Here is an 18,779-nt window from a genome sequence, read left to right on the forward strand (position 1 = left end):
AAGTCAATCACCTGACCTGAATCCGATTGAGCATGCATTTCACTTGCTGAAGACAAAACTGAAGGGAAAATGTCCCAAGAACAAGCAGGAACTGAAGACAGTTGCAGTAGAGGCCTGGCAGAGCATCACCAGGGATGAAACCCAGCATCTGGTGATGTCTATGCATTCCACACTTCAGGCTGTAATTGACTGCAAAGGATTTGCAACCAAGTATTAAAAAGTGAAAGTTTGATTTATGATTATTATTCTGTCCCATTACTTTTGGTTCCTTAATAAGTGGGAGGCACATATGCAAACTGTTGTAATTCCTACACCGTTCACCTGATTTGGATGTAAATACCCTCAAATTAAAGCTGACAGTCTGCAGTTAAAGCACATCTTGTTCGTTTCATTTCAAATCCATTGTGGTGGTGTATAGAGCCAAAAATGTTAGAATTGTGTCGATGTCCCAATATTTATGGACCTGACTGTATATATATATATATATATACTGTATATATATGTGTGTGTGTAGTGTGCATAGAGCAGTGTTCCTGATCACAACTATTGTGCACTGCTCATTTCAAACAAACAAAAGTGAAAGGGAAAAGGAGGAGTATGGGAGCTCAGGAAGGACATTACAATCAGGCAGAAAAACAAAGTATGAAAATATCTGAAAAGTAGGTTAGAGTAGTGGATAAGTATAAAATAATTTTGGAAAACAAAGATATCATTTAGCATCAATTTAACCTCTATTTAAGCTCAAGTAGGGGGTGAAAAATGTTAGAGGGGGATCCTGGGTAGAGAGTATATCATTGTGTATGTGTCAAATAATAAATCTGATTCTACCCTAATGGTATTTGTTAGAAAGTGATTGTAATACTAGAGTTTCTGTGAAACTAGAAGTCTCGGTATGCATGATGTTTCAGAAACCCTGAGGGTAATTTTATATTTAAGCATTTGTCATTCCACCATATGCCACAATATACTGTATATTCTGTATACATATATACAGTGCTCAGCATAAATGAGTACACCCCTTTTGAAAAGTAAGATTTTAATCAATATCTCAATGAACTAGAACAATTTCCAAAATTTTTACAAAACTGAGTTTTATAGAACATTTGTTTAGCTCATTACATGAAAGTAAGGCTAATAATATAACTTGGATTACAAAATCTTCAGTTTTACTCAAATTAGTCGATGCAAATATGAATACACCCCACAACAAAAACTTCTAGTATTTTGTATGACCTCCATGATTTGTAAGTCTTCTAGGCATAGAATGAAAAAGAATCCGACATATTGCAACATCTATATTTTTCCATTCTTCATGAACGACCTCTTTTAGAGCCTGGATGCTGAATGGAGAATAATGCTCAACTTGTCTCTTCAGAATTCCCCATAGGTGTTTGATTGGGTTCAGATCAAGAGACATAGTTGGCCACTGAATCACTTTCACTCTGTTCTTCTTCAGAAATGCAACAGTGGATTTAGATGTGTGTTTTGGATCATTGTCATGTTGGAAAAGTGCACAGTAACCAAGGGCACAGAGTGATGGAAGCATCTTCTCTTGCAATAAAGAGCAGTACATCTGTGAATTTATTATACCATCAATGAAATGCAGCTCCCTGACACCAGCAGCACTCATGCAGCCCCACAGAAGGACACTGCCACCACCATGTTTCACTGTAGGCACCATGCATTTTTCTTTGTACTCCTCACCTTTGCAACGCCATACAGTATTGAAGCCATCAGTTCCAAATTCTTGGTCTCATTACAACAGAGTACAGAGTCCCAGTAGTCTTCAGTCTTTTTCACCATGCGTCCTGGCAAATTCTAGGTTGGCTTTTTTGTGCATGAGCTTTAGGAGAGACTTTCTTCTTGAACGACACCCATGCATGCCATTTCTCTGCAGTATACTCCATATTGTGTCACAGTAAACAATCACCCCAGTTTGGCTTTCTACTTCTTTAGCTAACTGCGGTGAATCTGCATGGCAATTTTCTTCATTCCTTCTTATCAGAAGACACTCTTGTTGAGGTGTTAACTTCCATGGACAACCTGGACATCTCTGTGAGATGGTTGCAGTTCCATCTTTGTTAAATTTTTGTATCACTTTTGCTACAGGATTCTGACTTATAAGTAAAGCTTTGCTGATATTGTAGCCATCACCTTTCCTGTGTAAAGAAATTATTTTCTTTCTCAGGCCTTGTGACATTTCTCTTCCATGTGGTGCCATTGCTGACAGCATGAAATGGGAAGGGGTTTGCTTTGTCAAATAACGCCCTTTTATAATCAACTGTCTGCTGGACACCTGTTTAATGAATATTTAGACTCAACTGTAGATGAATTCTTGTTAATTAGGATTTTTTTGTCTAAAATTTAGCTTTGCTCCTAAAACTTTCATTGGAGTGTATTCATTTTTGCAATATGGTCTTGAATAAACTTGTTAGGAAAAATATTTTCTTTATGTGTGAAAATTAACAATTCTTGTTTGCAATCAACGCCCCGCATTTGTGGGAGTATTTTGTTGTATAATGTTACATAGAAAATGTTGATTCTGAAAGGAAAGTAAATTTCTCATGTATGCTGAGCATTGTGTAAATATATATATATATATATATATACAGAGAGAGAGAGAGAGAGAGGGGTGGATTATACATAGGTTAGACAAAAACACAGATGGCAGGGGAATACTGTCGCAAACTGTCAACAGGGGGTTGCTGGCATAGACATGTCAGATACCAGGGAAAATGCTGTACATCAGAGGAACAAAGAAACCTTTAGATGTCAGGTTGTAAGTAGGATGTCAGCAACCAGAGTGACATTAAAAAGTATTATTTTACTAAATGAGAAGTGGTAGCTTGAAAATGACTTTCAGCAGAGGTAATGAGCCAGTCAACAGTGTATTTAAAGTAATTTTTTTCATAACAAACATGTCATACTTACCTGCTCTGTGCAATGATTTTGCACAGAGCAGCAACTATCCTCCTATTATGGGGTCCCCCGTTGGCTCTCTGGGCTCCTCCTCTTCCTATGGCGGTAAATGTGCAGGCTCAATCCCAAGTCTATCTGCGTGAGTCTACTGACATACACTGTGTGGCTCAGTCCTGCCCCCCTGCCACCTCCTCACTGGGATTGATTGACAGTGATTGCCAATGGCTCCTGCTGTTGCCGAGCCTCCTGTGAAAGAAGATAAAGAAGAGCTGCGCTGCTGCTCTCAGGCATATCAGGTAAATATTTAGGGGGAACTTGAGAAGGGGGGGGAGCTGCACACAAATGTTTTTCTACCTTAATGGAGAGAATGCATTCAATTAAAAAAACGGAAGCCCTGAGTCCCGGTTCACACTAGCGGGACTTCTGATGCAACTTGAGTCACACAGAATTGCATGGCAAGGGAAATCTCATTGTTTTCAATGGTGCCCGTTCTAATCAATGTGACTCAGTACAACTCTGCGATATTGGAGAAGGTTCCTGCACTACGTTGGTGTGTGATTTACAGTGCGACTTGGCCCCATAGAATATGCAGAGTCATACTGTTAATTGTTTTAAAGTTGCATCGCAGAAGTGTGAACCAAGCCTTACAAGCACTTTAAGCATTCTTGGAATAAATCTTCAGAAAATGTAAGTGACATACTGTATAGGCTCCCCCTTTTAGAAAAACATTTTTTTTTTGTGATGCACTTTGCTTTTCATGAATGTAAAGCTTATACTGGCCTTCTATGCAAATTGCTAAATGTACAGTCTTATCTAACAAGGGATCTATCATTTTGACAAGACATTTTTGTGGCACACCATTGCTATCCAGGAGGTCATTCGGCTAGTTTTTGGTTTAGCGTTTCTGCTTCTTGGTTTACTGCCCTGCTATTGGATATGGGTGACAATGCTGATTTATTGTCTAATGAGCAGACTGGATGTCAAGAAGAAGTTTCAGCGATGAATCAGGATGTTGCATTACTAAATCAGGAAACAAAGGTGGCGCCCAACAAAAATGACAGGTGCCACTCAAGACTCCACAAGGTCCTCTTGCATGACAAACTGCTGGGAGTACCGACAGAGACAGAACTCGTCCAGCTCAAAAAAAAAAAGTAGGGAAAGGAAGTCCTAAAAGTCACATATCACAGCAAAACCCTGATTTTCTCCATGATTAAGGTCCAAAGGCAGAGTTAAACGCATTGGAAGAGTGGCCTGATTGGAGCCCAGGCTAAAGCTGTCATACACCTCCTCACCAGGTTTTGCTATGATGTGCGACTTTTAGGTATTCCTTTCCCTACAGGAAATAAGGGTGTCACTGCTGACTGTGCTGTATGACAGAATTCTGTATGACAGAATTGCATACATCACACTGACTGGTTGACCAAAATTATACATATTGTGGCAGGTCAAACAATGAACATATATGTATTTCAACTGTTTATTGACAGCCTAAATGTTGTTAATTTTGTTTTTTAGACGATCAATACAAGGGATGGTGCTTACATTTAATGAGGTGGCTGCTATGCTAGCTGAAATCCCACATCCTCTGGGCACACCCTAGCAGTGGTAATTTTCTGGTGTGGCAGGAGTTTACAGAGCCACTGGACCTGTCACAGGCACTTGTCAAGCGTGACAACTATGCCCGCCCTTTCTGCTCCCCAGACACCAATTATAGAAGCTGTACTATTATTATTATACAGTATTTACATAGCGCCAGAAGGTTTGCTCAGTGCTGTACATTACAGTGGGGGACAGAACATGAGACAATACAATAACAAAACAATACACGTGGGGTTTGAGGGCCCTGCTCTTTCGAGCTTACAATCTAGGAGGGAGGGGAAAGTGGTACAGGAGGAAGTGGCTGTGGGGGATGGAGTGGTAGGAGGTGTGGAGGAGATCGGCTGTTAGGTGAGGGTGGGGTAGGCTTCCCTGAAGAGATGGGTTTTCAGGGTGCGCCTAAAGGTGAGGAGGGTAGGTAACAGTGTGATGGATTGGGGTAGTGAGTTTCAGAAGATGGGGGAAGTCCGGGAGAAGTCCTGCAGTCGAGCGTGGGAGGTGGAGACCAGGGAGCTAGAAAGTAGGAGGTCTTGTGAGGAGCGAAGATTACGGGTAGGGTGGTATTTGGGTATCAGGTCAGTGAGGTAGTTTGGTGCAGCGTTGTGAATGGCTTTGTATGTCAGTGTTAGTAGTTTGAATTTAATACGTTGGGCAATCGGGAGCCAGTGGAGGGAATGACAGAGGGGGGTGGCAGAAGAGGAGCGGTTGGTAAGGTGGATGAGTCTGGCCGCTGAGTTCAGGATAGACTGAAGCGGGGATAGTCTGTGATGAAGTAGGCCGGTGAGAAGGGAGTTGCAGTAGTTCAAACGTGAAATAATGAGGGAGTGAACGAGTTGTTTAGTAGTGTCTGGGGTGAGGAACGTACGTATTTTGGAGATGTTGCGGAGGTGGAGTCTGCATGAGTTTGCCAACGATTGGACATGGGGTTGGAAGGACAGGTTTGAATCTAGAGTGACACCTAGGACTTTGGCTTGCGGGGTGGGACTGATGGTGGCGTTGTTGGTCGTGATGGAGAGGGGGGGGGGCGCGGGCTGGGGGAAGATTAGTAGCTTGGTTTTGGAAAGGTTCAGTTTGAGGAAATGGAGCGACATCCAGTCTGATATGTCGTTCAGCAGGTGGGTGATACGGGCGGAGACTGAAGGGGTGAGGTGAGGGGTGGAGAGGTAAATTTGCGTGTCATCGGCATAGAGGTGGTAGTTGAAGCCGTGGGAGCGTATCAGTTTGTCAGGGGAGGAGGTGTAGATAGAGAAGAGAAGGGGCCTGAGGACAGAGCCTTGGAGGACTCCAACAGAGAGGGGGAGAGAGGGGGAGGTGGTAGCGTTATAGGTAATGCTGAAGGAGCGTTGGGATAGGTTGGCTTCCATCAATAAAAAACGCTCTATGAATGGGTGAAGGGCCAGAATGGGAGGGCACAGTCAATACTCTTGACAAGTGCCTATGACAGGTCCAGTAGCTGCCCCACCAGAAGAATACCACTGTGGGAGTGTTGGGGGCAAAGGACAGAAAATTTCAACTAAGACAAAAACCACCAGCACAAGGGACACTTCTCATTAACTGTTTGTACTATCCCTTGTGATGTTTGGTTTTTCTTTTAATAAACGTAGGCTTTGACTACTTGTTAAGAGGTTACCTTAGGTGAGCAAAAGCTAAAAACTCCCCTGACTGTAACAGTGCTAAACACAGAAAATCATCTCACTTTTCCTTTAATCTGAGTTTTATAAAATCCATTACAGACACATTCAGCAAGTTTAACATTGCTTTTAGCATGAACTGTATCTGCTTGCCGCGTAATAGTATAAGAAGTGCTCAGAGTGATGTTAGGAACAAGGAACACCAAAAAAATGAATTCTGTTTGACAGGAAGCAGCAATTTTAATAACACTTAAGGGGAAAATTAAAGATGCAAAAATATCTGACCCTGCCTGTGAAGTGGCACATCTGTACAATGTGTACAACCTACTCCAGAAACACTGACATTTACAAAGAAAAAAAGAACATTTAAATTGCTGGAAAATGGCAACGTCAGCCAGAGATTGCCTTCATCTACACCAGACCCTTATCCTATAGATGAGGGTCTGCTATAGACAGTGTGGGGTTTGCCCTAAATATCTATAAACCAGACCTTTATCTTTGAGGGTCTAGTATGGAGTTCGAAGGAGAATCCCACACAAAAATAAACAAAAATAGTGTAGGGTCCCCCCAAAATTCCATGCCAAGCCTTGGCCAGGAAAGGGGGGGGTGAGCATGGATCATACCAGGTCACCTGCCCTTAACATGGAGGGCTACCTTGTTGTAGTGGACAAGGGTCTCTTCCCCACAATTGTGGCCTGGTGGTTGTGGGGGTCTGTGGGCAGGGGGTTGGGGTTATTGCGAATCAGATTCCTTTGTAACAGTAAGGGGGCACTCAGATAACAGCCATCCCACATGAATGACTAAGGGGTACATAGTGCTCCTACTTATTCACAAAAAAATGAAAGTAAAGAAAAACACAGTTTTTTACAAGTTTTATAATGAAAAACAAGTCTCACGTTGTATATCCATGATAAATCCATGTAAACACAGTTTTTTTACAAGTTTTATAATGAAAAACAAGTCTCAAGTTGTAAATCCATCATCCAGCAATGCAGATCCTCATTAATCATGGTGCTTGGTGTCAGCTGACCCACTGAAAGAAGGAAACCCTGCAACTACCGACATGGTTTCTTGATGACTGCTCACATGCGAATGATAGCTCTGGTGATGACAGCTTGGCAAGGTCTCTGGGTTGATGTCATTCACCAAGTATGGTCTTAACCATAGAACTAAAGGGGAACCCCATGCCATTTTTTTTACATCAGTACCAGACCCTCATCAAGGATACACTATGTATTTTTAAGGGGAACCCCACACTTATTTTTTTTTTCCATTTTTGCATGGAGTAGGATTGCATCGATATCAGTATCGGTGCCGATACTAGGCATTTGCACGAGTACTTGTACTCTGCAAATGCTCTGATACTAAAAATTATATGTTATTTTAATTTCATTGTGACTTGCATTGACTTCTGTTAAGTTAATCTGCAAGCCACAATGAAATCATAGGTCCAAGTTGCACTGAAAAAGCGGCACAGTGCAGCTGTGAAATTGCACTACTTCATTGCGAATTCAAAGCCGCAGATCAGTGCTTTGAATTTGTGCTACTTCAGCATGATTTCAAAACCACAGATCGGGCTTTGAAATTACACTACTTCAGTGCGATTTCAAAGCCATATATCTATGGGATTTGGAGCTCTGATTTAATTGCGACTCCATGTAACAGAAGTCAATGCAAGTCGCAATGAAATCACAAATGGGGTGTGACTTATTATGTGATTTTGAACTGTCAAATCGCATGACTTATTGCACTGGTGTGAATCGTAAAAAAATAAATGCATCCAAGGGCAAAATAAGTATCGGTAATTGGTATCGGCGAGTACTTGAGAAAAAGTACTCATACTTGGTCTTAAAAAACTGGTATCGATGCATCCCTAGCATGGAGTCCCTCTTGAAACTCATAACAGACCTGAAGGGCCTGTTATGAATTATGGGGGAAACCCAATTTTTTATTTTTTTTTACATATTCATTGTTTTAAGGCAGCATATGAAAGAGGACCAGTTGATGTTACTGGTCACTTCCTTAACAGCCATGGTTAGCAGGAGAAGGAAGCTGCCAAACAGCTCAGCATCTGACCTAGGTGAAGAAAGAACTTTACGTTTTGTTATGACTGATATAATAAGCATCAAGCCTTTGGGTGGTTGACACATTGAGCAGTGGCTTAGTGTCTGCATGACCCTAGAAAAGGAAGCTCAGCTTTGTGCACTCGTTATGGTCGATCTAATGAGCAGAAGCTCAGTGTCTTAGAAAAAAAAAGGTGTCTTGGCTCTCAGTCCAGGATTGAGGTAATGAATGGTACCGTAGCAGTGCTCTGAGCAACAGATATTCACCAAGCCTTGATTGTGCAAGGTAACCCTCGGAACTCCAGAGAGATAGAAGATGATGGATGTGCCAAAGCATGTAGTATTATTTACTGTCCTTTAGGGTTTCTGCCTCAACCCGAACACATATTAATTGCACCGGTTCTCAGGCTCATTTAATGCAGGTGACTCACTAAGGCCAAGTTCACACCTATGCAGATTGTGTTCGAGCCGTTTCTGCATTGCGTTTTGCGTTGCGTTTTACATTTTTGCACCTGTGTTTATTGATGCATTTTGCAGGGTTTTTATTTTTCTTGTTGCTAGGCAGATTTAAAGTGTGGCAAAAACGCAGCAAAAACATGCTACATGATTTTCTGCAGCATTTTCATTGAAGTCTATAGAACCAGAAACACAATTTTTTGTGTTCAAAAAAGTCCCTGCCCCTTTCCAAAAAAATGCACAAGGTGAAAACGTGCGTATGTGACCATGTCCCATAGGAAACCATGTTAAATGGATTTTACTGTATGGTTAGCACTTCCGCCTGGCAGTACTTGGGTCGTTGGTTCGTGGGCAGCACAGTGGCTAAATGGTTAGCACTTCCGCCTGGCAGTACTCGGGTTGTTGGTTCAAATCCCAGCCATGACACCTCCTGCCTGGAGTTTGCATGTTCTCCCTGTGTCTGCATGGGTTTCCTCCGGGTACTCCAGTTTCCAAAAACATGCTGATAGGTTAATTGGCTCCTGTCTAAATTGGCCCTAGTAATTTGTATGTATGAATGTGAGTTAGGGACCTTAGATTGTACACCCCTTGAGGGTTAGGGACTGATGTGAATGTACAATATATATGTAAAGTGCTGCGTAAATTGACGGTGCTATACAAGTACCTATAATAAATAAATAATACTGTGTTTCTAGAAAACGCTTAGGTGTAAACTTAGGGTAAGCAAGTTTAATTATTATACAGTATTTATATAGCGCCAAAGAGTATGCTCAGGGCTGTACAGTAGCAAGGGGGACAGAACATGAGACAAGACAGTAAGAATACACTACACGAGGGGTTCGAGGGCCCTGCTCTTTCGAGCTTATTACCACCTTAATCAGCCACAGAACCTGTGTAACTTATATGTGTTCAGGTTTAAAGGGATGAGGTGGCAACCTCAGCTATTTGTTAAGGTACCCTCTATACTAAACTGCTCCCTATAACTCCACTTTTGTGGAAAAAATATAACAAATAAAAAGAAAATATGGCATATACAATTACTACACAATTCATAATGTAATTTAATGTTATTAAAAATGACCTTTCCTTTTCAATCTAAAGCTCTGCAATTGTTTGTAAAATTCAGTGCAACGCCTCCAAAAATGGCATGTCCTGTTTGTGTAGTTGGCTCACTGATCTTCCCAGAAATGTGCACTAAGATAGTCAGATTTTAGGCATCCCCTGTAACAGAAATGTAAGTATTGGTGAGATACTCCTCAAGGGTTAATGACTTCTAAAGGAAAGCAGACCCTGAAAGACACAGAAAGGGCATCAGCTGATTAATAATAAACCAGTCACTCCCATTCAGAATATGTATGATCAGCCCGGTAAAACAAATAGATTTTTTTTTTCACAGCAACAAGGTAGGAATTTGCTGCAAACTTTGTTAAGTCCTTGCAATGTACATTGATCAACCAGATGGGGTTTGTTTTTTTCTCAACAAATGTGGAGTGTCAGAATCTGAGCCAACATGTGTTATGTCAGGCGTATTAGCAGCCTAAAACATATGCTTCATGAATAACAGATATGATCTGACCCAGCATTATGAAGGGTCTGCTACTACAGTTGTGACCAAAATTATTCAACCCCCACTGAAATTGAGTGTTTTGGCCAGTTTGACATTGCTTTTGATCATTCAGTCATCTTGCTTACATTTACATTAAAGAGGCACTTGTAGGTCAGACAAATATAACATAACAGTTATAATGAAATAACCACAAATGTCTTTTCTGTGCTCACAGCATTATCAGTTTTATTCAACCCCCAAGTGACATTCAATCTTAGTACTTAGTACAGCATCCTTTTACAGTTATAACAGCTTTTAAACGTGAAGCATAGCTTGACACAAGTGTCTTGCAGCGATCTACGGGTATCTTCGCCCATTCTTCATGGGCAAAGGCCTCCAGTTCAGTCACATTCTTAGGCTTGCGCACTGCAACTGCTTTCTTTAAGTCCCACCAGAGGTTCTCAATCGGATTTAAGTCTGGTGACTGCGATGGCCACTCCAAAATGTTCCAGCCTTTCCTCTGCAACCATGCTCTAGTGGACTTGGAGGTATGCTTGGGATCATTGTCCTGTTGAAAGGTCCAACGTCTCCCAAGCCTCAGGTGTGTGACGGACTGCATCACGTTTCCATCCAATATCTCCTGGTACTGAAGAGAATTCATGGTACCTTGCACACGCTGAAGCTTCCCTGTACCTGCAGAAGCAAAACAGCCCCAAAGCATGATTGACCCTCCACCATGCTTCACAGTAGGCAAGGTGTTCTTTTCATCATAGGCCTTGTTCTTCCTCCTCCAAACATAGCGTTGATCCATGGGCCCAAACAGTTCTAATTTTGTTTCATCAGTCCACAGAACACTATCCCACAACTTTTGTGGTTTGTCCACATGGCTTTTGGCATACTGCAGTCGACTCTTCTTATTCTTTGGAGACAGCAAGGGGGTACGCCTGGGAGTTCTGGCACGGAGGCCTTCATTACGCAGTGTGCGTCTTATTGTCTGGGCTGAAACTTCTGTACCCACATCTGACAAATCTTTTCTCAGTTCCTCAGCAGTCACACGGGGACTTCTCTCCACTCTACGCTTCAGGTAGCGCACAGCAGTCGAAGTCAGCATCTTCTTTCTGCCACGACCAGGTAGCGTTTCAACAGTGCCCTTTGCCTTGAATTTGCGAATGATGCTTCCTAAGGTGTCTCTTGGTATGTTTAACATCTTTGCAATCTTCTTATAGCCATTGCCCTTCCTGTGAAGAGAAATCACCTCTTCTCTTGTCTTCCTGGACCATTCTCTTGCCTTCACCATGTTTGTAACCACACCAGTAAATGTCTAGAAGGAGCTGAGTATCACAGTCATTTTAAAGCTGCCTAATTGGTGCTTATTATGCTTGATTGCTGCTCGGTGACATCCACAGGTGTTTTCAATACCTGATGGAAAGCACCTGTATGAACCTCTGTTCTTCAGAGTGGTAGTCTTTAAGGGGTTGAATAATTGTGGCAATGAAGAAACCACATAAGAACCATTTACTACTGTATTACATAAACAATTGATGTCATTTTAGTTGCATTTGGGTAGTTACAACGTCCTTGTAGGATTTGATTCTGAATACAATTCCAAATGTACACTATAGTCCCTAAACCCCTTTACAGCATTGGGGGTTGAATAATTTTGGTCACAACTGTACATCTAGGTTTGACAAATGGATAGCCACTGCTCTTTATCTCAGACATATAAGAAGCCCTAAGTGCTTGCTTGAACAGGGACAGACAATCACTTGGGCAAGCAAAGGTTTAAGATCTCACTCACCTCACTAAGGCCATAGAAAGCACAATGTCCACCAGGCCTGGGTATGGTCATAGTGACATGTATGGATCCCACAGACTCCTACTAAAACGGGTGATCCAGACCCCCAAAATAAATGCATTATTTTGGGTAGAAAGGTTCTTGACATGTATATATTTAGAGATGAGCGAATTATTAAAAAATTTGATTCGGCTGATTCGCCGAATTTGCGGGAGAAATTCGATTCGATGCGAATTTTAGTCGCTGCGAATTTAACTTATTAAAAGGGTTTCTAGGCTTCAGAGAGCCTTTATATTAGTGCAGAACACTGTACCTTTAATTTAAATGCCCTTGGAGTCTGCTGGGGAAGAGAAATAATACTGACAGCCAGTATGACATGCAGATGAGTGCCGTCGATCTTAGAATCACCGCACACTTCACTCATTTGGGCAGTCACGGGGCACGACGAAGAAGAAGAAGAAGAAGAAGAAGAAGAATGAAAAGAAGAATGAAAAGAAGAAGAAGAAGAAGAAGAATGAAAAGAAGAAGAAGAAGAATGAGAAGAAGAATGAAAAGAAGAATGAAAAGAAGAATGAAAAGAAGAAGAAGAAGAATGAAAAGAAGAAGAATGAAAAGAAGAATGAAAAGAAGAATGAGAAGAATGAAAAGAAGAATGAAAAGAAGAAGAAGAAGAATGAAAAGAAGAATGAAAAGAAGAAGAAGAAGAATGAAAAGAAGAAGAAGAAGAATGAAAAGAAGAATGAAAAGAAGAAGAATGAAAAGAAGAAGAAGAAGAATGAAAAGAAGAATGAGAAGAAGAATGAAAAGAAGAATGAAAAGAAGAATGAGAACAATGAAAAGAAGAATGAAAAGAAGAAGAAGAAGAATGAAAAGAAGAAGAATGAAAAGAAGAATGAAAAGAAGAAGAATGAAAAGAAGAAGAAGAATGAAAAGAAGAAGAAGAAGAATGAAAAGAAGAAGAAGAAGAATGAAAAGAAGAATGAAAAGAAGAAGAAGAAGAATGAAAAGAAGAAGAATGAAAAGAAGAAGAAGAATGAAAAGAAGAATGAAAAGAAGAGGAAGAAGAATGAAAAGAAGAAGAAGAATGAAAAGAAGAAGAAGAAGAATGAAAAGAAGAATGAGAAGAAGAATGAAAAGAAGAATGAGAAGAATGAAAAGAAGAATGAAAAGAAGAACAAGAATGAAAAGAAGAAGAAGAAGAATGAAAAGAAGAATGAAAAGAAGAAGGAGAAGAATGAAAAGAAGAAGAAGAAGAATGAAAAGAAGAAGAAGAAGAATGAAAAGAAGAATGAGAAGAAGAAGAAGAAGAATGAAAAGAAGAAGAAGAAGAATGAAAAGAAGAATGAAAAGAAGAAGAATGAAAAGAAGAAGAAGAAGAATGAAAAGAAGAAGAATGAAAAGAAGAAGAAGAATGAAAAGAAGAAGAATGAAAAGAAGAAGAATTTCAGTACAGCAAAAAGTGTATCTGCAGAGAGCTCCGCTATTTCTGACAGTTCTCTGACAGTTCCTTCACATTTACAGCGGTTGAAACATTGTATCTATTTATTTCCGAATAAAAACATCTGTATCCTAAATGGAAACAAATAGATACAATGTTTCAACCGCTGTAAATGTGAAGGAACTGTCAGAGAACTGTCAGAAATAGCGGAGCTCTCTGCAGTGACACTTTTTGCCGGCTGATCGGGGAAAATTCGATTCGTGCATCCGAAGTTTGCTAAAATTCGGATTCGGTGCGAATCGAATTTTTCCTAATATTCGAAACGATTCCACTTCGCCAAGTTCGATTCGCTCATCTCTATATATATTCCATGGCACGATGATATTTAAACTTTTTAAATATAATTTAGACTACAATTTGTACTACAATGTCCATTGCTGAGGATAAAAAGGGATATTTGAAAGTTCGATTCGCTCATCTCTATATATATTCCATGGCACGATGATATTTAAACTTTTTAAATATAATTTAGACTACAATTTGTACTACAATGTCCATTGCTGAGGATAAAAAGGGATATTTGAAAGTGAATCTAAAGGCTGAACGTTTTTTGCCCTAATGCATTCTCTGCATTAAGGTAAAAAAACCTTCAGTCAGCAGATTACCCCCCCCCCTGCCTCCAGCCCCCCAATACGTATCTGAGCCTGATCTTGATCCAGCAAAGTGCACACAAGAGCAGAAAAAAAACAACAAATGTTTACAATCACTTTAAGGGTTCTAGAATTACTAACCTTGTTGGTCCTTTGGTTGCATGACCCAATGTCATCCACTTCTGGGATCTGTGGCCTACATAACTCTTTGGGAAATGCTACACCTTAAAGTGGAACTTAACCCATTATGACAACTTATACTTTTCTGGTTCCTCTTCCTCCCTCTTATAGAACTAGGAAAAAGTTGATCTTTCCTTGTATGGTACACTACATTTTTTTGCACTGCATTTTGTTAGCACTTATGGCCTAAGCCAAAATATGAAGGCAGGGGCGGACTGACAACTCATGGGGCCCCTGGGGCAATAGGGGATCATGGGGCCCCTGTGTCCTTGCCCAAACTCAAAAAAGCCTATGAAAAAGGTACCAGGGGCATCTCATGGGGCCGTCTACTGACCCCGGGCCCTCGGGCAGTGCCCGAGTTTCCAAATGGTCAGTCCGCCCCTGTATGAAGGTCACCCCAATGTTTCTTGGCATTGCCAAGTCTCACATCCCAGGAAACAGTGTCTTGCTGAGGGTGCATTCACGTTGAAAAATTCAGAAGACATGAGTTCAATCAAGCCTGCACATTTGATGGGGATTCCAGTACATGCGCACAGATTCCACGGGTCTCTACAGTGGCCGATATCACAAAACCGATGGCAACTGTTCACATGCCCCTAGGATCCTCCACAAATGCACAGACATGCCACAGGTCTCTGCCAGGCCTTAAGTACCTAGAGGAGCCCTGCAGCACACCTGCACATGTGCTATATTTGTAAGACTGGTGGTGTGACTAAGGGAAGGAGAGTGATGCCATGGTGCTTTGAGCTATATAATGGCTGGCCGATGGTCCCAGAGGTAGATCACATCAGGAAAGTACTGACCCTCTAAAATTGAACCCTCTTCACCCCATCTTCCTATCCTCTTTTTGGTAAAAAATTAGAAGTCTTCTTTAATAGGACCAAACTTACTGTTTAATCGTCAAGCCATCTACAAATGTTGCACTTTGCTGAAAAATAGTATTCATTTTTCAAACCTAACGATGGCAACATTAAGTTAACATAAGGATTTTCTTTGTTAGTTTCCTATTGTGTATTGTAGATACTGTACATTCACAGCATGACTCTTTTATCAGTCTTAAAAGAAGACCAAACATGTTTGTGTGCATAAAAGCACAGGGGTGTTAGGGACGTTTAACAAATTATATGTGCCTCCTGCCATTTTAAATCACTATCATTTCTTTCATTTTTTGTTCATTGTGTGTAAGAGGTAAAAGCTACCACTAAATAGATCAAAACATTAATGGAAAAACGCAGCTCCTAATAATGCCAGAAAATGTCCCCTCTTTGGTGAATTGTCATATTACAACATACGACAATGTCACTCACCACATGTGGCATAAATATGATACTGGATCTGGAATAACAAGGCCCAGTAAGAAAGGGTGTTAATATGCTGGTTGGTTATACTGTTAACATTTATTTTGCAACATGCTGACATAGCAGTTATCAATGCCTAATATAAAAATGGCAATACAATATAGAAATAAAACTTTCAGCAACCATGGTGCTGGGGGCAATTCATTTATGGCATCATCATAGCTAAATTGTACATTCATTGGAAAGGTTAAACCAGAGGCATAGCTTTAAGCTTTTGGGTCCTGATGCAAAAGTTGACCTGGGGCCTTTCACTACCTTCCAACATGTGCTGAGATGCTCCCACCACATGCCAAGATATGATAGCTGTATGGTGGCTGTCTCTCTCTCCTGCTGCCATCTGCAAGTGCACACAAGGTGGGGACAGGTTGGCCACACTCTGAGCTGTCAGGTGAAAGCTGTAGGTTTGTATGTAAAAGAGGAAACTCAGCAGGCCTTCTGACTTCCAGATCCACATACAAGCCTACAGCTTTCTCCCAGCAGCTCACATTGTGGCCTACTTGCCTCCACCTCGTGTGCACGTGCACGGCTGAGCATAGGGTTGCCACCTCATCCCTTTAAAACCGAACACATATTAATTTCACAGGTTCTGTGGCTGATTAAGGAGTGCCTTATGTGCAATAAATTAGCCCCAGAGCCTGTGTATTTAATATGTATTTGTTTTTAAAGGGATGAGGTGGCAACCCTAGCTTAGCAGGGGTGGGAGGGGGGCACTGTACTGGGCTGGGCGGGGGCTGATCAGAGAGTGTGCCACTGCAGATATCACACTTTTTTTTTAAACACCTTTCTTTTATACGTTATTATACAGCACCCAGTTACTTCTCTCATGGCCAGGCTGCAGTGATATGGAGGTGCAGGATATTAGGGAAAGTAACACCCCCCTTCCTGGTAATAACACATGCTCTCCTGCCTCCTCTTGGTATTGCAGATGACCCCTCCTTCAAGAGCCCTTCACTTCAGCTAAATGACCACATCCTCCTGTAAAGACAGGTGACTCCCCCTCCTGGTAATGACACATGTCCCCCAACCAGATAATGACAGAAACCCCCTTCCGCACCAGGTAATGACAGATTACCCCCTTCCCCACCAGGTAATGACAGATGACCCCCTCCCCCCACCAGGTAATGATACCCCCTTCCCCACCAGGTAATGACAGATACCCCCTTCCGCACCAGGTAATGACAGATTACCCCCTTCCCCACCAGGTAATGACAGATGACCCCCTCCCCCCACCAGGTAATGATACCCCCTTCCCCACCAGGTAATTACAGATACCCCCTTCCCCACCAGGTAATGACAGGTGACCCCCTTCCCCACCAGGTAATGACAGATGACCCCCTTCCCCACCAGGTAATGACAGATACCCCCTCCCCCACCAGGTAATGACAGATGACCCCCTCCCCCCACCAGGTAATGATACCCCCTTCCCCACCAGGTAATGGCAGATACCACCTCCCCCCACCAGGTAATGATACCCCCTTCCCCACCAGGTAATGACAGATACCCCCTTCCCCACCAGGTAATGACAGATGACCCCCTTCCCCACCAGGTAATGACAGATTACCCCCTTCCCCACCAGGTAATGACAGATGACCCCCTCCCCCCACCAGGTAATGATACCCCCTTCCCCACCAGGTAATGACAGATACCCCCTTCCACACCAGGTAATGACAGATTACCCCCTTCCCCACCAGGTAATGACAGATGACCCCCTCCCCCCACCAGGTAATGATACCCCCTTCCCCACCAGGTAATTACAGATACCCCCTTCCCCACCAGGTAATGACAGATGACCCCCTTCCCCACCAGGTAATGACAGATGACCCCCTTCCCCACCAGGTAATGACAGATACCCCCTCCCCCACCAGGTAATGACAGATGACCCCCTCCCCCCACCAGGTAATGATACCCCCTTCCCCACCAGGTAATGACAGATACCCCCTTCCCCACCAGGTAATGACAGATGACCCCCTTCCCCACCAGGTAATGACAGATGACCCCCTCCCCCCACCAGGTAATGATACCCCCTTCCCCACCAGGTAATGACAGATTACCCCCTTCCCCACCAGGTAATGACAGATACCCCCTTTGCCACCAGGTAATTACAGATGACCCCCTCCCCCCACCAGATAATGATACCCCCTTCCCCACCAGGTAATGACAGATACCCCCTTCCCCACCAGGTAATGACAGATGACCCCCTTCCCCACCAGGTAATGACAGATGACCCCCTTCCCCTCCAGGTAATTACAGATACCCCCTTCCCCACCAGGTAATGACAGATACCCCTTCCCCCACCAGGTAATGACAGATGACCCCCTCCCCCCACCAGGTAATGATACCCCTTTCCCCACCAGGTAATGACAGATACCACCCCCTTCCCCACCAAGTAATGACAGATACCCCCTTTCCCACCAGGTAATGACAGATGACCCCCTTCCCCACCAGGTAATGACAGATACCCCCTGTCCCACCAGGTAATGATACCCCCTTCCCCACCAGGTAATGACAGATACCCCCTTCCCCCACCAGGTAATGATACCCCCTTCCCCACCAGGTAATGACAGATGACCCCCTCCCCCCACCAGGTAATGATACCCCCTTCCCCACCAGGTAATGACAGATACCCCCTTCCCCACCAGGTAATGACAGATGACTCCCTCCCCTCACCAGGTAAAGACAGATGACCCCCTCCCCCCACCAGGTAATGACAGGTGACCCCCTTCCCCACCAGGTAATGACAGATGACCCCCACCTTCAGGTGCCCTCCTTCTAGTAATGACACATGGCACCCCAGGGAATTACTGATTCCCCCCACCATCCTGGTAATGTCACATTATTCCCCCCCCATGCTGACAATGACAGATTCCCCATCCAGCTCCCCCTCTGCTCATCCCGCTCAAACTGTCACAGTAAAATCTGCAGTCTCTGGATCCTGCAGTCCCTTGGGGGCCCCTCAGGAGGTGTTACAGATTTTGTGAGAATTTTTATGTGAGTGTCAGCATGAGTCGTGGGGAGGGGTGGGTCGGTCTGTGTCTGTTCTCTGCACGGATCCCACAGGTATCTTTTTACCTCCCCAATGACAGCAGTACCAGCTCCTGGATGGTGCTCTCCTCCTCCTCCCTCACTCAGCCCAGCGACAGTTCGATG

Source organism: Staurois parvus, unplaced genomic scaffold, assembly GCF_062004578.1.
Source record: "Staurois parvus isolate SC_StPar_1 unplaced genomic scaffold, SC_StPar_1.0 ptg000020l, whole genome shotgun sequence".
Classification (NCBI taxonomy): Eukaryota; Metazoa; Chordata; class Amphibia; order Anura; family Ranidae; genus Staurois; species Staurois parvus.